Genomic DNA, 18,666 nt, shown 5'->3' on the forward strand with positions numbered 1-18,666 from the left:
AATCTATGGGAGGCTTTTTTAACTAAAGGGCCATTTTGCAGCAGAAAGAATTACACAGAAGATGTGGAAAGAGCTGTATTGGTTCATCTAGCATTCAACCAAAATAGCAACTCAACCACAGCCAAGTAGCTATAATGTTGGAATTTAATACTGGTGACAGTCTACTGCATTGTCCCTCATAAGTTATGTACAAGGTTGCAATTCCTATTTAAGAGTGCAGATTGGAACTCTGATAGTATATGTAACCCTGCATTTTGTAATCAGTCTAACAGAAAACATTTAACTAGGTCCTCAGCTCTGGTACTCAGTCTTCAGGCTGAAACTGTCTGCTTTTAAACTCACTGTTTTTGTCATGCCCTTAAATTGCAAGAGACTTATTCTAGGCTCCGTGAGAGGCACCTGCTTTCGTTGGCTATTTCAAAAGCAATGGTAGTTTCAAATGTATTATCAACCTTGTTTGATTTTTGCAGTGAGAAGTCACTAAAGAAAACGATGTTACATATGTAACTCCATTTCACTGAATCACATCAAGATAGTCTTTTGATGAACACCTGTACAAAACACTTGTGTCTGGTAGAAAATGAAGACATTAATTCAGTGGGAGGTATGACTTGGATCTGAGCTTACATTCTATTACGATCATGCTCCTGGATGTGCTATGGAATAAATTATATATCACAACCTGACAGCACATTCTCTTCAGCAATCCTGCAGAACTTTTTGCAGGATCAGGGATCTTCTACCCAAATTCCTTCCCAGCTGGTTAGACACCACCCACCTCCCTTCCCCATAAAATCACAGTTGGACATCATACTTTTCCATGTTCACAGGCACAACGATTTTATGCACACAGTGTGCTGAATCTCTAAAAGGACGAGGAAACAGTTCAGATAAAAACTGATGGAATCCATAGTGGACTGCTTAACTCTGTATTAGTCTTTTTGTTTTCTTTTTAATTGAAATAAGATCCTCACTCTATTTTAATATTTAGCAATGTGATAACACCTGCTAGATGTTTGCCTTTTCATTTTCAGCAGTGAGATAAATTACAGAGTACTGTTATCCTTTTGTGTTATCTGGTTTGGATTTTTTATTCATTGGATCTTTCTTTTGGATCATTCATTTCATCAGTTTATGTAGTTAAATTAAAATTCACAAGTGGAGATCACTTTTTTTTGTCATAGCATTTGTGAGATTCTCAGCAGAGTACTAGAAAATTAGCAAATCTTTTGCAAATATTTAATGAATGCAAAACAGGGTTTCAACCTTGACGTTGGATCTAAACTGGTAAAGATACAGTTAAAGATAAAATTTAATGCATGGAACAGTGAATAACTATTTTGGCTATAGCCAAGATGTAATTTCAACAAACTTAAACCAGAAGCACAGTGAATAAGTATTTTTTTCAGATCATGAAGACTATCTTTGAATTAGTATTTGATGTTTTTTTCCAAATGCACTAGGTGCATTATCAAAACCACTATGTGTATCCCACAAATAAGGGTACTGTTTCAGATTCTGGCTAGCCAGATAAAGATTCATGTCTCTAGCATAACCACAGTTGAAGCTTCCCACATCCATTCACCACAAATTACTTACTCTTTTAAAAGTATGGGCAATGCAATCTTAAATTTACAATTAAACTGCTGGCTGTTGTTTTCAGGTAAACTGCTATGTTTTACCTTTGGCTTCCCCCCCTCATTTTATTCCTTTGAGAAAAATTTTAATGGAAAAGTTAATCAAACATAAAAACATTATTCCAAAATACCTAGGATTAGCAATCTCCTATTTTTTTTTTTGAAAGAGAGAATGATGTCTGTGACATTCCTGCTATTAAAAAGGTAACAAAACTTCTCATCTCTCCTACTCTGAATTAGCAACTGAGCCCCCGCAGCAATAAACCAGTTTTTATCTGGCTCCTTGTAAGATACTAAGCTGCCACATTGGGCCATGAGACCTAAATCAGCACGTGCAATAGCATGGGTTTACCCCATTAGAAAGGTGATAGATCAGCATCCTCACGGCAGCTTGCATCAAACAGAAAATGAAAAGTTAATGTAGGGTGCCCAGCACCAGTGTGTAATGCTCTCTTTTGGATTATTAGATCATGAAATTGGTGCTGCTGTACAACCCGCTGAAGTAGGGCTTTTCTTTGTGACCATTTTTTTTTATACTCAGAGAAGCAAAACTGTCATCTGGTGGAACACTATGTCAGCTCCTCATGGGATGGATTTCATGCTTGCTCAGCTTGGATGGTGGCACTTTAGATAGCTTCAAATATCCAGAGGAAATGAGAACATCAACATGCCACCAGGAAGAACTACAGTAGTCTTAGTTCTTGGAAGCAAATGCCATTCCCTGATGGCATAGTAGGCAAATTCTTTAACTCTTCAAAGCATTTATTTCTTCTCCCTAACATTTCTCCTTTAGCATTTTACCTGCCTTCAAAACCAACTCATCTTCTGCAGAGTTCCATTTCACAGGACACACATTCTGCAATGTGGTAAAGTTAGACATTTAAATTGGTAGCCCATTGCTGGGTTTATAGCCTATGTTAATTTGTTTTATTCTCCTTTCAGTTTTGTATAGACTTTTGAGAAGCTGCAAATCCACACAGGGACATTAATATGGCTATTTTAATGTGTGGAGGAGGAAGAACAATAAATATCCATGGTAAACTTTGAAGCCATACAAACAATGACATCTGACAAATTTTTGACTGTACTGAAGAGAAAAAATTGTAAGTTCTAAAACAGTGTCAAGTCTCAAAAATTGTGCAAACTAAGCTAAAATCTGAGGTGTTCCCATTTTATTTATAACAATGATATGATTATTTTAATCAAACACTTAGCTTCTATTTATTAGTCAAAGGCTTCTCTTTACCAATTCACACTATTAAAACTAAAAAACCACACCCTTCTAGGAAAGATAGATTCTAATATAGAAATGTACTCAAGGCTTGGAATCACTACATGGCTATTAACATCCTTGCAACTGCTGCCTTTCCTGTAGATTGATTACCAGCTTATTATACCAGACTGAATGTCAAAAAATGATGATGCAGATAAAGATTTTCCAGTCACTGAAGAATTTCATTCTCAAGCTAAATTTGAATGAGTTACTTTCAAGAGCCTTTTTTTTCCTGACTGGTATTTCTTATAATTTCCCACCTTAATTATTACAGTAATAGCTCATACTACTTTGGGGTTTTTTCTAATGCAATTTTCTTGATAGTAACCATTTAGATTTAATTCTGTTTGATTTGAGCTGCCAGGAACTCTTGCATTTTGGCTGATCACTAAACAAGACGTGATATTTAGAAGAGTTAATCATTTCAGGAGGAACACAGGTAAAGAGTGCCATCCAGAGACATGCAGAGCTCCAGGCATACAGAAATGGAGAAGAACCTGAGTGCTGTGAGTTGTAGCACTTGTGGGTTTTCTCTCCCATCATGGGAAATAATAGGAAGTAATCTGGATTTTCTTTTTCTTTAGAGACTAACACAGAGAATATATTTGCATCATAGGAAAATCAAAGTACCTGGAAACTCAGCAGTACTTCTCATTGTGCAGTTGTACAGTTCCTGACTTCTCTGTTCTAACTGCAGTGGTTTCCTTTGAGGTAACTGGACTCCTGTATGGAGAAGAGAAACTAAAGTGATTTTTGTGGGTTTAAGCAGTGGCCATTTTACACACAGATGAATGAAAACACAGACTGGAAACAACTCAGAAAAGCTATTGCTGAAATACAATACTTCCAAAGATGAAAAATAATGGGAAAATTACATCAGAGAGATTCAATCCTGAAATGTATCCAGAGAATCCACATGAGTCTCTGAATTTCAACTTTAACAAAATTCAGCTGAAAATGAACAAATGAAGAACAGTCAAGCCCTTCTGAAAAATGAGTTTGAGAGGCCCAGAGTGACCCCAGAGAGGAATCACATATACAGGGCAGACATAGCAGATTCATCACTCCAGGAGCCGAGATGAATTCTTAAAAACATAACCTTACTCATTCAGTTTTCTGAACTATGGCAAATAAAATCACCAAAGAGTTCAAATCCTAGAAAGTTTCCAAATGCAGCACAGTCCCTTCAGCACAGATTTTAGAAGGCACAATATTTTTCTCAATCACAGAAACTATGAGACATCCAAGGACAAATAAGAGATCTTCAAATCCAGTAGTCATACCACTGCTTGAGTAGCTATAGCAATACTCCACTTACTTATGTCTTGGCCCTCTATAAGGGCTTAGAGATTCTAGAAGAACTAATCCTATAACCAAGAAAGTGACAAATGATGTAATTATTCTCAATTTTCCCAACTGATAAGGGAAATATAAATAAAGCTTGAACAAGGAACCAGTTCCCACACGTGAAGTGGTTCAGGGAAAACATCTCCAAGGAGGCAGCAAAGATTGTCCTAGATACATTCTGTGAGTGACTTTGGAAGTGTGCCCAAAACTATCCTGCCTTGTTGACCAATACTAGATGGGATATTAAGCGGTCATTACCAACAGATGACAGGAACTTCAAAAACCAGTTCATTGAAACACAGCACATCCTATCAGTCCCATTCACTATCATGCTCTTCAGTGGTAGTAAAAGATTATGACTTGCTGCTTGAGTGAGGTTATATAACTTATTATGCCCTTTTCATCCACTCACTTTCTGGCAGCAAAACACAGGACTCTAGGTTAAGTATATTTATTTTTTCTATAAGATATCATTAGTGAAAATGCTCTGGTTTGGAAAATTACATTTTGCTACACTTTCACGGAGGGTGCTGGTCTTAAAAATAATTGAGAATTGACCATTCTGAGGATTGTAAACTTCATTGAAGCTTGTGGTAGGCAATGAATTTGAAATGGACATACTAGCCCACTAAGTGACTCAAATACTACAATAAATGGAGTAACAAAATAAAAAGGCAAAAAAACCCCAATCTTTTTTTGCAGAGCTGCATTTTTCTTACTGTCTTGTTAAACTCCTGCTGCAGAAACTGCAAATTTCTCAATGAAATCTCTCATTACCCATAAGCAGTGGGCAAGTATTATTTAGCAATTGCTCAGCCAATGATTGGCATTTACATGCATCTGTCACTGGCAATGACAAAGGAGCTTCTAAGTTTTAGTAATTTAACAGTTTGAAAAGGCTGCAATTTAATTCAGATAATATAAAAAATTGTTATTGTCATACAAGAAATTATTACTCTCTAAAAGCTCCTAGAATGTGTTAGCTACCAATCCTCAGACAAAGCAAAAGATAGGATTAAAATACTAAAACAATTAAGCACTGTGAAATTGTTTCAGATGGCCATGGAGCAATAAAGAATGGCCTGTACCTTCAGCACATTAAAATTGTCTGTTAGTCAATATGAATGGTTGCTTTTCCTAAAATGATTATTGATAAGTACTTAATAATTTTCCCTACTTTTATTGGAGGTATGCAACATCAATACAACTGTAGCCATGCTCTGAATGCAAGATGAATGCAATTGCACAGTCACAGAGAAAGCAAAGCTCGCAGTCCCTGTTCCAAGAGGACCTGTTCCACAGACCCTGTTCCAGCTCCTTCCTAATGCCATGGCTCTTCCTTTAGGAGCTTCCAAAGCAGTAGCAGGACACTTTGGGTAGTAGTTCTATGGCTAAACAACATCATCACCTCCACTGGGTTCCAGGAAAAGGACGTTAAAGCAGATGAGCCATTAAAACTTCCTGTTAACTTAAGTTCTGTCACAAAAACAGGAGCTGTGACCAGGAAGCTGTGTTCCACCCAAATGCGAAGTCATTACAGTTCCCGAGAGGCACTATATGTGCTGGGGATGGTAAGTCTGGAGGCAGATGTTGGCCACACACAGGTTTCAGCAGGTTCACCCAGACTTACTGGTAAATGGCACCTCAGGCAAAACACACGCTTGTCATTTAGTTTCAGGAAATTACATCACAGCACACTGGGCCAAGCAAATTGATTGCTTAGCACATTCAAAACAAGCTTTCCATTTCTAAGCTCTTTCTGCCTTACTAAATCATTCAAAATAAGCATGATGTCATTAAATATTGAGTACATGGAAAGTTTGGTGTATTTTTTTTCCTCTCTTCTTTAACTGTCAGTGCAGGATCAGCAGCAACTTAGGTCATAAAATCATTCAAACAAATGAAAAGATTTTGATAAAAGAGAGGTAGGAATGAACATGGGCATTTATGTTGCCACATTAGTTTGACTCAGGTGTACATGCCATGTAAAACTGATGCTCCCAACCCTCTGTGCCTTGGTCACACAGCGAGGCCACTGCAGAGAGCAGGAAAAAGCCTCCTGTCCAGTGACATGAATCATAGAATCATAGAATCATAGAATTAGCCAGGTTGGAAGGGACCTCAGAGATCATCTAGTCCAACCCTTGACCCACCGGAGCAGTTGCTAGACCATGGCACTGAGTGCCACATCCAGTCTTTTTTTAAATGTCTCCAGGGACGGAGAATCTACCACCTCACTGGGCAGTCCATTCCATAGCCTAATCACCCTCTCCGTGAAGAAATTCTTTCTAATATCTAACCTAAACCTCCCCTGGCACAACTTAAGACTGAAAGCAGTACCTGTGCTCCAAGGTCACACGCAGAGCACTCCAGCTCTTAACTCTTGCTCAGACCACAGGATCAAACTAGGGTAAAACTGAAGACTGAAGTCAAATTTATGAAATATGTTTAAGTGTAGACGAAGGGTTCTCAGTACCATCTCTTCATTCATCAGATTTCTCCTTATTGCATTGCACTCCTTAGGAGCATATACAAACCTAAGTGGGATTAAATGGTATGTAGTTAGTCTCACATATTTCTCTCAAAAAACCCTCCCACCATTCTCAAAGGTTTTGTGCTTTTTTCTTGCAATCAAACCTTCTAAGGTCCTGAAAGCAAAAAATTAAGAAATGTGATTATTTTTACTATTCCATAATCATTCTTGTTACAGTCCATAGCCCTTCTCCCACATTTTCCTTGCCTGATGCATCAGTTCTAGAGGTGTCATTCAGAAGGGCTTCCTTCTTGGTTGTAGAGTTTACAGTTATAATTCTCTCCTTACAAGCACACTAAGTAGAGTTTTTCATGTTCACCACGCTAGCTGTACAAGGTGCTGTCAAGTATTGATCTGATTTGTTTAATTGCTTTTGTATCTTTGCTCTGGCACAGCAGTTCAGTAATCCCATGGTAACAAGCATTTCTGCATTCTATATAACTTAAATACCATCCAAGCACTTGAAAATTTACATATGTATATTTGAAGTTCACATTCTGCAAACATTTGAGTGATTAAAACTTAATTTCCAAATGTTTGCAGGAGTTAAACAAAGTCAACTTGAATTAAATTTTCAATCCAAATGAATAATGGTAGAATTATTTTTATACTGGTTATCTAGTTTTGGCCACTTTGCCTTAGTGAGCATTAGCAGTAGGCAAGAAGTCTGCTACCAATTTAATGCTGATATTTTTGTGTCTTAAATAAATGTAAAAGGCATTTGTGTGTTTTTCAGTGCATTTGCAGAAGAAATTAATCTCTTGGGAAAAAACAATACAATCAAGCTGAATTAATTAGAACAAAAGATATTCTTGGTAAAAAGCTGCAGAGGTTGCAGTAACCCGAGGAGTACTGTGGTCTTTGTTAAAGAAATTCTATGTAAGTCACTGTCTTGTTTCTATCTGTGTCTTGTCATACAAATTACTCTTTGACAAAGAGATGATATCTCGCCAAAAACCAATATAAAAATATAATTATTATTTCTGCATGATTAATCTGAAACAGCAATATGTTTCTGCACAAATGGAAGTTACTTAGGAAGTTCTGTGATCCATGATCCCTCAGATGTACTATAAATTTGGTAATTAACAGAACAGAGACCTCTATAATTCCCATATAGTTTTGTAATCTCCATGAGAAAGCAAGAGTCAGGGCCAGATTGCCACTGGGGACATGTTACCACTTCCCTGGAAACTTCTCAGAGCAGAAGATTGCCTGCAGCATTTTCCTGTGGTCAGTGCAGTTTTCCATTCCCTGATAACTGTCTCTTCCTTTCTTTCTCAGGCTCACCCAGGAATGGAAACCAGGGCACTTGGCTCCTCACTGCACTGTCTTGTCCTCACTGGGATGCTCAGTTTCCCAGGAATGTGTCTGTGCCAAATGCTTTCCAAGGAAGATTAAGTCCACCTTCTTCCCCACTCTTGGATGCTTTTTCTTTTTTTCTTTTCTTTTTAATTTATTTTCTTTTTTCATATTTCTATCCTTCAGTATGTTCATATTACACAATGGCAAAAAAGTTATGAACCAAAAAATAAGCAGCTATTGACAGGACAAGGCCCTAAAGCTATGTCAGAGGAAGTTTAGGTTGGATATTAGGTTTTACTCACAGAAAGGGTGGACAGTGGAATGGGCTGCCCAGGGAAGTGGTGGAGTCACCATCCCGGGAGGTGTTTAAGAAGAGACTGGATGTGGCACTTAGTGCCATGGTCTGGCCTGTGTGGTGGTGTTAGGTCATAGGCTGGATATGATCATCTCAGAGGTCCTGTCCAGCATCAATGACTCTGTGATTCTGAAAAAACTGGATGTGATCAGTCTTGGAAATCAAATACTGACTTGTACATACAGCATCCTGTCATAACAGCATCTAGCTCTGCTTTTGCAGATTGGCTCACATCTGAGACAGGCAATTGATGACTTAGCACATGGAGAGACAGCTTGAGGGAATGGCAAAGTAGAAAGGAATGTAAGAAAAAAATTGGAACAACCAAAGCCAAGGAAATCAGAGGTAAAGATATTATGCAACTATTCATGTTTCCAGATCAAGGAGAAGTAAGTTCAGAAAATAAACAAGATATCATTTTTAATGTTTCCAGAGTCTTCAAAAAAATAAGATTTTTTTTTTCCTCCCTACTCAGTGGAAAAGTTGCTGTTCTACTATTGCTGCTGAATTGCTTATAAACACCTCCACTGTGTTGCTAACAGATCTTTTGGTATGATAATCTCAGGTCTGATCTCTAAACCAAACTACCAGAAGATGCTCAGATCTTGTGCAATCATCATTAGCAGATATGAGACATCTGAAACTATAACAGCAAGGGATCTTATACAGCAGATAGTGGAGTTATTGCTTAGAAGTTTTTCTCATTTCACTGAAGCCAATTCCCAAGTGCTATAAGAAGTGTAACTGGACTATCACAGAAGAAACAAAATAAGACTGGTTAGATTACATAAATATTAGGCATGCTCTTCATACATATAATGTATGAAGAATATTATACATATTATTATACATATTATGCATGAAGAATAATACATATTATGTATTATATCATGTTCTAAGTTATATTTTGTATAGTTAACTACTGATTATTTAAGGCTATTGAGGACTTCCTATGAGAAAATATACCACCTTTTCAGATTTTAATCCCATAGTTCCACAACAGGAAGAGCAAGACAGAAAAATGAATGGGTTGAATGCCCTCTCAGATTAAAACCTTGGTTTTGCTCTCCAATTACTACCATAAAAACTGTAATATTTCATCCTAGATTAACTACTATCTTGATAAAATAAGAACTCTATTGTAACACAAATATTTAAGTCATTTAGTACAGCATTATGAGATAGTTAAAAAAAGGGTGGGGGGGAGAAGGAAAAAAAGGCAAATTTCAGACTATGAGTGATTTCACCTAGTTTTTCCATAAAACTGAATGCCCCAAACCCCACTCTAATCCAGTTTGAATTAAATCACATATGTGAAATAAAAAAGAATTAAGTCAAAGGCTTATTTTTTAAAACTACTGCCCTTGGGTTTCTTTGCTTTTTGTTGTAGCTTTTGGAGCAGAATTTTTTTGGTTTGGTTGGTTTGGGTTTGGGCTTTTTTCTGTGATGGTATTTTTTGGTTTGGGTTTTTTTTTAATTATTTTTTCACATTCAACCCATTATGCAAGAGTTAGAGCCAGAGTACTCACTGGACAACAGTGGTGAACAGTCCCTTTTCATGAGGCTTTGTCATGAGCCATTTATAAGCAGTCACTGAGCAGCACTCCCCAACCCAGGCACTGAGCACACAGTGGCTCTCAGTGGGCTCATCCATGCTCCTAATTAAAACAGGTTCAGGAAATGAGCTCAGGCAGTGGCCAGCTGGTCAGGCAGCTTGACTGTTTGCTTGCTCCCCAGCCCCTTGGTGCCTTGTGCCAAGTCACAGTTTCCCAGACTGGCAGGGCACAAATCCGGAGAACAGGTTGTGCCAGGGAGCATTCCCACCTGGCCTGGGGACAGCAGCCAAGGGGAGACCAGAGGACATGCAAAGCCAACTGCACTGTAGAAGCCATAGATATATTTCAGAATTAATCACATCCTATTTTGTCAGAGATATTTTGGCTATTTGTTTTGCAATAACAACAGATACACTGTTCTTTCCTGGCATATACCATCTTTAAAGGCTTTGTTTTCCTGGTTGGTTTTTTTTTTCTGTATTTCGTCCAAGCTTCTAATTTCTTGCAGTTTAACTAAGCTTTACCTGAGTGTTTGCTAAGTGTTTACTGCTCTTGCTGCAGCTAATGTCTCTCTTCTGTTTCCCTCCTCTGTTGCTTGTAATGCTTTTGTTCCTTGTCCAACTGCTTGTATTGTAAATGATGCATTCCTTTAAAGATACTGCAGTTCAACAAATCTGGATGTTTTACAGAGCTAATTCCTGTGTATGGAACGAATCAAATACTTCAAGGCAAATAAAAATGATAAATCATAGAGATGTAGGAAGAAATTAGTAAAAAATATATACATTAATGCTACCCCAACAGAGAGGAAAAATGTGGCTATGGCAGCACATAGTCTTCCAGAAAGCGGATTATGACATTGGGATGCATAGAAAAAGATAGTGTCATATTCAAGTCAATTATTTCTTCTCGCTTAAACAATCAATCCATTAAAATATTGACTATATTCTGAGTTATATCAGTCAGAAAATGGATTAAAAAAGATCAACTAAAGAACAAAAACAAGGTTGATAGAGAAGAAAACCTCAATTGTCTCCCCAAAAATTCAACAACGAATCGTTACAGTCTGAAACACCAGTGCTCAAACTACAATCAAGGTATGAGGCAGAAAGACTGGAGAGACTGTGTATCAGCAGGGACCACTCAGACAATTGCCATGAGAAGCCTGTTGCAGCTAATTGCCTAGTGTACAATAAGCTATGCAATCAAAGATGGAGAAATTTTACAAGAAAATCCTCATTAATTTCTTGCCTTTCCTGCCTGTTTCTATAGATTCTCTAAGGATGCAGGAGAATCTGAACCAGCTTGTTTAATAATTATACGAAGTTAGCTTCTACTGAAGGATTTCAAAGCATCTTGTCAAACATTTAATTAAGCCTCACAGCTCGTCTCTCTTCAAAAAAGGTGTTAGTACCTTTTTAAGGAAGATTTTTCAATAATGAAAGGTTTCAGTGACCTAGTAAGATGACACAGGAAAATCATTATGAAACTGAAAAATTGCTCTGCAAAGGCAGTAGAGCAAGAGATCAGGAAACAGCTCTCCCACCTTCAACCCCCATACTCCTGTCCTCACCAATATGGGGACAGCTGCCTGGATGCATTTCATGAAACTGTCCCACCTCTTATCAGCGACCATTTCTTCTTTTTAGAAAGAAGTGTCTCGCAGAAATGGTGCATATTAGAGCAAAATGCACAGGAAAACCTTTCATGATTTCCTGGTTGGCAAGGTTCACATGATCCTTTGATGCACAGAGGTGCACATCAAGTAAGGGAAGCTAAGAGCAGGTGATAGCATCTTTGTGGAATGCTCCAGAGGTGCTGCCTCTAGCACACTGGTGTTCCAGTACTCATGTCCATGCCATGAAAAGGTGTGAAAAAACTGCAGACCAGTTATGAAAAAGCTACAAGAATGTCTAGAGGCCTGAGAAGTATGTTTTGCATGGACCAAGTAGGATGTTTAATCTGCTCATTTTGTGAAAACACATTAAGTAAGCTGGGAATCAGCTAAGCACAATAAAGATAAGTGAATTATAAATCAGCAGACAGAGTCAGAAAGATGGCGAAAAGCTGACACTAGAAATAACTAATAATTTTATTTTAAAATAATCTTAACTAATTACTAGTTATTGGAACAGATTACAAGGAAAATTGACAAATTTGTCAACAGCCAACACCTTTACTATGGGGCAGCTACATGCCAGAAAAAGAGATATCTTACTGCGCGTAGCAGTTCAGTCAGCTTAGTGATCATAATGATTCTGTGTCATCTTAAAGCCAATGCATCACTACAAAGCATCTGACTTCTCTGCAGATGCTTCCCAATCATGAAAATGTTTTTTTCACTGTGAGGGTGACAGGGCACTGGAACAGGCTGCTCAGGGTGGCTGTGGAGTCATTGGAAATCATTATCTGCATCATCTGTGAACAGGAAAACTTGGTAACTAAAAACTGAGGAACTGGAGTTTTTGGTCAATCCATATGGTTTGAGGAGTGCCACTGATGAAAAGTATGGTCTGAACTTGCCACTGTGTATCTCTCCTAGGTAGGGCCCTGGTAGGCAGATGGACAAGAGAGACTACAAGCAAGTTTTGACAGTTTTTCTGATTGCAGTATCAGACTTGCCAGCAGCACAGGCAAAACAATTTTGTGCACATCCTCAGTGGGAGCAAAATTCATTTTTCTGCCAACAATGGGGGGAAGCAATCACTGCTCCAAAAAGCAGCCATTCCTCTCCCTGTTCTGAAGAAAAGGAAGGTAGCCCACCTAAGGCCATGCTGCTGCTCAGCCAGGAACTGGAACTCAGGCTAAGGAAAAAAAAAAAAAAGAGCAGTGCTTTGCTTTGGTCCACCTGGGCCCTCTCTCTTCCTGCACAGTGGCAGAGGTGGCAGCTTCCAGGTTGCTGGTTTACTCTACCACGTGAGTTTGTTGCCCACTTCCTTAAACTGGGCCCAATTTCCTGCTAAGGACACAGCACCCATTCCCACTAAAATCACTATGAGCTGCTGCTGCTATCAACAGAACTTGGATCATGCAGTTAGACAATGTAAGAGAAAAAACAGCTTTTTAGTCCATTTTCAGCATGAGCTTTGAAGACAGAGATTTGCATTTGGTAACCCTCACAGGCCTATGGCAAGTAAACACCAGAGTCATGCTCAGCTAAGGAACTCCTGAGGATGCAGAGGGGAATGCAGTGGCCTCACAGATTTAAAAGCCATGAAATGAAAAGAACGGAAAAAAGAAAAAAAACCAAAAGAGGTAAAACCAGAGGTAAGCATGGAACATAATGCAGTTTGTTCTGCCACTATTTCTCTGCATAAAAATGTCAAAATAACAGAATTACCTAGCAAAAAAAGGTAGTTTAAAGCTTGTGCTATTTTGGTCTTTCCAGATCTGCTATTCTAGAACAGTTGAAGTGCACATAATTAAAGAGTCAATTTATTCAGAGCTTTGACTAAAAGCAATGTACAGACTTCAATTTCACACTATCTTGTCCATGTGGCAATATCAGACTTTTATGCTACAGGGATGTCATGAGCACGCATGAATAATTAACTCAGTTTTATTCTCACTGCTTTAATTTCAGCTAATATGATAATCCAGAACCCAATTTTCTTTGAAATAAAATAGAAGTATTACAAATCTAAGATTATTACAAAGGTGTATCTTAAAACAAGCTACAGGAAATCACCTAAATGCTTTATTTCCATTTCTCATTTCTGAACTGATCTATTCAGAAATGATCTGGAGAAGAAGAAATAATTGCAGTTCTTCCAACTTATTGGTATTCCCGTCAAATACAGAGTATTCAGGTGATACTACCCAGGAACTTAAGTGTGGAAGGAAGATGTTGCAGATTCTGACTGTAATGAAAGCTTTCACCTTAATCCCCTGGGAACTTTGTCTCATGGCACAAAAATCACTTTCCTGCAAAGCAGGGAATTTTGTAGTTTTTCTTTCCTCAACATACATCAGAAAAATATCTTCAATATTTGGAAGCAGCAACAAAGCAAATGATTGCTGGTATAAAATACCATCAAGATGTTACAGGGATTCTCTCAGAAATGTAGAGGTACATGAAATTTTAGTAATGCAGAAGCACATAGAAACATGAATAACCTGGGAGCTCATAATGATGTAGAATCATAGAATTCTTTGGGTTAGAAAAGTCCTTTAAAATCATCAAGTCCAGTCATTAAGCCAGCACTGCCAAGTCCACCACTAAGCTATGTGTCTTAGCACCACATCTACACATCTCTTAAATAGGACCAGGAATGGTGAACCCCACCACTGCCCTGAGCAGCTTGTGCCAGTGCCTGACGATGGTGGTGATAAATTTTTTCCTAATATCCAATCTAAATTTCCCCTGGTGCACCTTGAGGCCATTTCCTCTTTTCTGTCACTTGGAACTTTGGAGAAGGGACCGACTCTAATCTCCTTTCAAGTAGTTGCAGAGAGTGAGAATGTGTCCCATCAACATCCTTTTCTCCAGGCTACACAAACCAAACCCCGTTATGTAGTTATAGTGTAAGTACTGAGACCAGGGTTATAAAAGCAAGCAGATGACTAAAGGTGGAGAGCTCTGAGGACCTCGACAAGTGTTGACCATTCTGTGCACATTCACCAATGAAAGAAGCTCTTGTCTGTAGTCCAGCTCCTATATGGGAGGAAATAACTTAGACAAGCCTCTGAACTATACTGATGTTCCTTGGAGTCTTAACTCATTGTTTTGTAAGCAAAATACCTTCTCAACATATCTTTTACTGTGGAAAGAGACAAAGGAAGATGACAAGTGTCATTTGGCCACTTACAAATAAAATAATAAAAAAAAAGACAATGATGTTATCTGTTACTGCCAGGATGCATAATGTACTCTGATAGTTTTTACACTGGTAAAATGTCCATTGCCCGATGGCTGCTGGGCTGCTTGACTGCCTGAGAAGACATTTTGCTGCAAATGATACAGGAAATTCCATCCTGGGACTCTCCCAAGATAAGGAAATTTTGGTCAAATGGCGAGGAAAAAAAGCAACCAAACAAGAGGAGATAAAGGACATCATTCTACTCACAAGAACAAACTAAAATGAAATAAATGAGATTAAGACTAAGTCTAGACTTCAACAGAAGATTAGAATTCCTTGCATTTCCAGATCTTATTTTTTACTTAAAAGGAGATTCATCTTAAATAAATAACTGGTGTAAAAATATCTTTAATATATTGCTGCAGAAAGCAACAGCAGTGTTCTGGAGCAGGAGCCATGACCATCACATCAGTCTTTGAAATAGTGCTGGGACTTTCCACTTTGCTCCTTATATTGCATCCTCAGGCAATGGTTGCTGCAACTGACATAGGAAGACCTGAATATTTTTTTAGGGTAACAAAAATGAGAATTTTGTTTCTTACTCTCTTCCCCAGCCTTCCCAAACAACAAAATAGCACTTTAGTTAGTATCATCAATTCAGAAGCATCTTTGAAATTCTTTTTTATTTGAAGGTTGTAAAAGAAATAAAATCTGCCTACATAATCTGTGGGCACCAAGCATATGTTGGATGCTATAAAGAGGTAGTAACTCTCTAGTAGTACTTTATGACCTCTCTTTTTCATTAGGACACAGGGTATTATTCACCTACTTTATGCAGGTCCAAACCTTATATCTACCTTGAGAAATCGTAAGCAAGTTCACAAAGCCAAGTATAAACTAAATTCATGGTAGGAAAAGAGGGAATTACTAAGCATTGGAAGGGAAAAATGTCATTCTTACCTAAATGGATTTATCATCTCAGGCAACAGCAAACCTTGTCTTTCCACAAGCAGACAGCAGAAGTGCTTCTCAGAAGCTCCTGAACATAACAGTTCCTATCCTCAGAGGAAGCCCAAGATGTGATCCCCATCTCTTTTTCTCCTGAAAACTCAGAAGAAGAGAAATCCTATCTCACATGTTTGCATGTTGGCTTGCAATATGGATGAGCACATCTGGGCTACATCCCTACCCAGGTGAGGCAGGCAGAGTCTGTCTCCATGAAGCAAAATTTATCCTGGACACAGAGAGGGAAGTGCCACATTTCGGATACCGGAGTAGCTGAAGACGTCGCTGGAATCTATTAGGAAGCATTACATGAATGTCACAACTCTTCCTATGGATACCCCAAGGCTTAATATTTAGATTTATACAGTACTGTTTCATTACTCTTTTGGACATCTGATTCATTTTCAACCTTTCTTTTCTCCCAGGACATTTCACATCTAAACTACCAAGCGAGATGCCTGATGCCACATCACAGCAGAAGCCCATGCAGCCCCATCACTAGGCCTGACCTAGAGATAAGAAATCAACAGGGAGTTTTGCTTACAAACAAACAAACCAAAACCAAACACAAACAAACAAACAAACAAACAAAAAAAGGAAAAATGCCTACATCTTGGTACTTCCAGCAGAGATAACCTTCTCTTTTCCCAGTGCTGGGCTGGTGACTGCAGGGCTCCTCATCTACCCTACAGCATCCATGGACTTCAAGATTTACTTTCCTACATTTGCCTTTTCAATTTATATTCTCTATTCTAACCTCATTGACAGCAATTAAAATGCCAATAAAGACAATCATTCCTGTAGATGTTCTTAGAAATCATTATTTCCATTCAAGCCCCTTAAGGGTCTCCATGTTTTTCTTTGTGCTATGAGACCACTATTAGAGAGAAGAGTTTGACATACTGAAAAATAAAAATAAATATTCAGAGTGATTTTTCCCTTTCCAGGGTAACTACTGCTAACCTGCTTTCAAAGTACAGAAAAGGAAGGATACTTGAAAGAGATTAACATCTTTTTTATATCCAAGACAAAAATGCATTTTGGTTTCAAGCTGAGATTTAAAATTGATGCACAGTTCCTTATGAACCCAGGTACTCACAAAAACTGTTAAAAGTCAGCTCTCCATGAGCAGCAGAATCCATTACTCTTACTATGCAGAATAGAGGAAGCAGGAGTCTAACCATTTGAGAGACAACCCATTTGTCAAAATAATTTTCAACTTTAATATTTGCATGGTTTATAATAATCACAGCCTTTTCAAGCAGAGTGACAAGTTTGTGCATGTGTAAACCCCAAAAAGTAAAACCCAATAGGTTGCAAATACTAAGCTTTGGAAAAAATGTTAGCTGAGAAATACAAATCTTTTTTTCTTAATAAAAGTAGTGATTCCTATAGTTAAGACTAATGACAGCTTCAGGTATAAAACAATATTCTGATTCCTTTATAACTCCAAGAGCACTAGCTTTCCAACTTTAAGCTTTGCTAGAATTCCACTAAATGGGAAGTTCCAGTAAAAACTGATTATCAAAGAGATTTGCACAAAATATGTTTTCTGCATTTTAAAAATGTTCTTCCAGCTATTTTAGAATCTCTAGAACTGTTTTGGAGTACCTGAAAAGGGTCTGGAGATTAAGTTCTGTGTACTTTCTGCATGCTTTATGGCAGCATTTCAGAGACTTTCCAGCCTACTCTTTCCATCACGTGAACTGCTGTAGTCAGTGCAGGGAACAGGAGAGCAGGGACAACTCAGAGGCTCAGGGACCCCTCAGAGTCCCCCCTTCTTCTCAGTCTGCCCCCTCCACTGAGAAGAAGAAAATGAGGAAAATGCTCACTGGAATTGGCTGGGAGCAGAGGCTAAGGGGCAGCTGTGATGCAAAAAATGGCTTCAGTGCCTGCCAATGGCATTGTGGCAGACTATTAAAATTATAAGAGGTATTGAGATAGCATGCAATTAACAACTACACATATGTAACACATAGGAAACTAAATTAAGGATAAACTGAATTCTGTCATGTATGAGCTTATTAGTATTTGACTTGGAAACTGTAGAAGCATGATGGCTACATGTGGGAGCAAAAGAAGGAGAAAAAGAACAGAATAGGAAGGAAGAATATATTTACTATTTATTAAGCCTTAGATTGGCCTTAAAAAGCACAGTAAAAGCTCCATGTAAGTGATAATTCCTCATTTAAGAAAGAGGCAAAGCACTTAGTTCAAATCTTCCCATCTATGTCAGTGGTAAAGGAATACCATGATGTGCTTTATGGGCAATAAATAACACAAAACCCTGTAAGATACAATAGGCCTGACAGGGGTGTGCAATCCTCACCAGCCAGCATGCACAGCTAATGAAACACACTGGCTCATTGCCTCCTGAGCTCCTCTACACCTGAGTATTCTTGGGTGAAAAAGGAAAAGCATTAAATTATAAATCATAGCTAGAAATATAATGAGTTTGGCACATCCTACATATTAATTCCTGCAAAGCTTTTACAGAACTACTTAAGTACCTAAAGAAATGAGCAAGCAGTATCTGTGAATTAATATTTCTTTTGCTGCAGAACATAAAGTGCTGTTTTCCAAAAGCAATGAGTCAGGAAGGGGCACAATGCATGAAGAACACCAAGAATTTAGTCTCCTGCCACCTCAAACAAAAAGGCCTCTCCAACAGCAGGTCATCACCATTCACAATAGCAACCAGAAAGCAAAATGACGATCCTATCTTCATGGAAGGGGATTTCTGATCCAGCTCTGAAGGGCACAGAACTGCACCTCCTTTTCCTGCTCTTCATTTGCATTCTATCATCTGAAGTGTTCTTGAAACAGCATCTAAGGCAAGTCTCCTACAAACCTGAA

The sequence above is a fragment of the Calypte anna genome, chromosome 9 (assembly GCF_003957555.1).
Source record: "Calypte anna isolate BGI_N300 chromosome 9, bCalAnn1_v1.p, whole genome shotgun sequence".
Classification (NCBI taxonomy): Eukaryota; Metazoa; Chordata; class Aves; order Apodiformes; family Trochilidae; genus Calypte; species Calypte anna.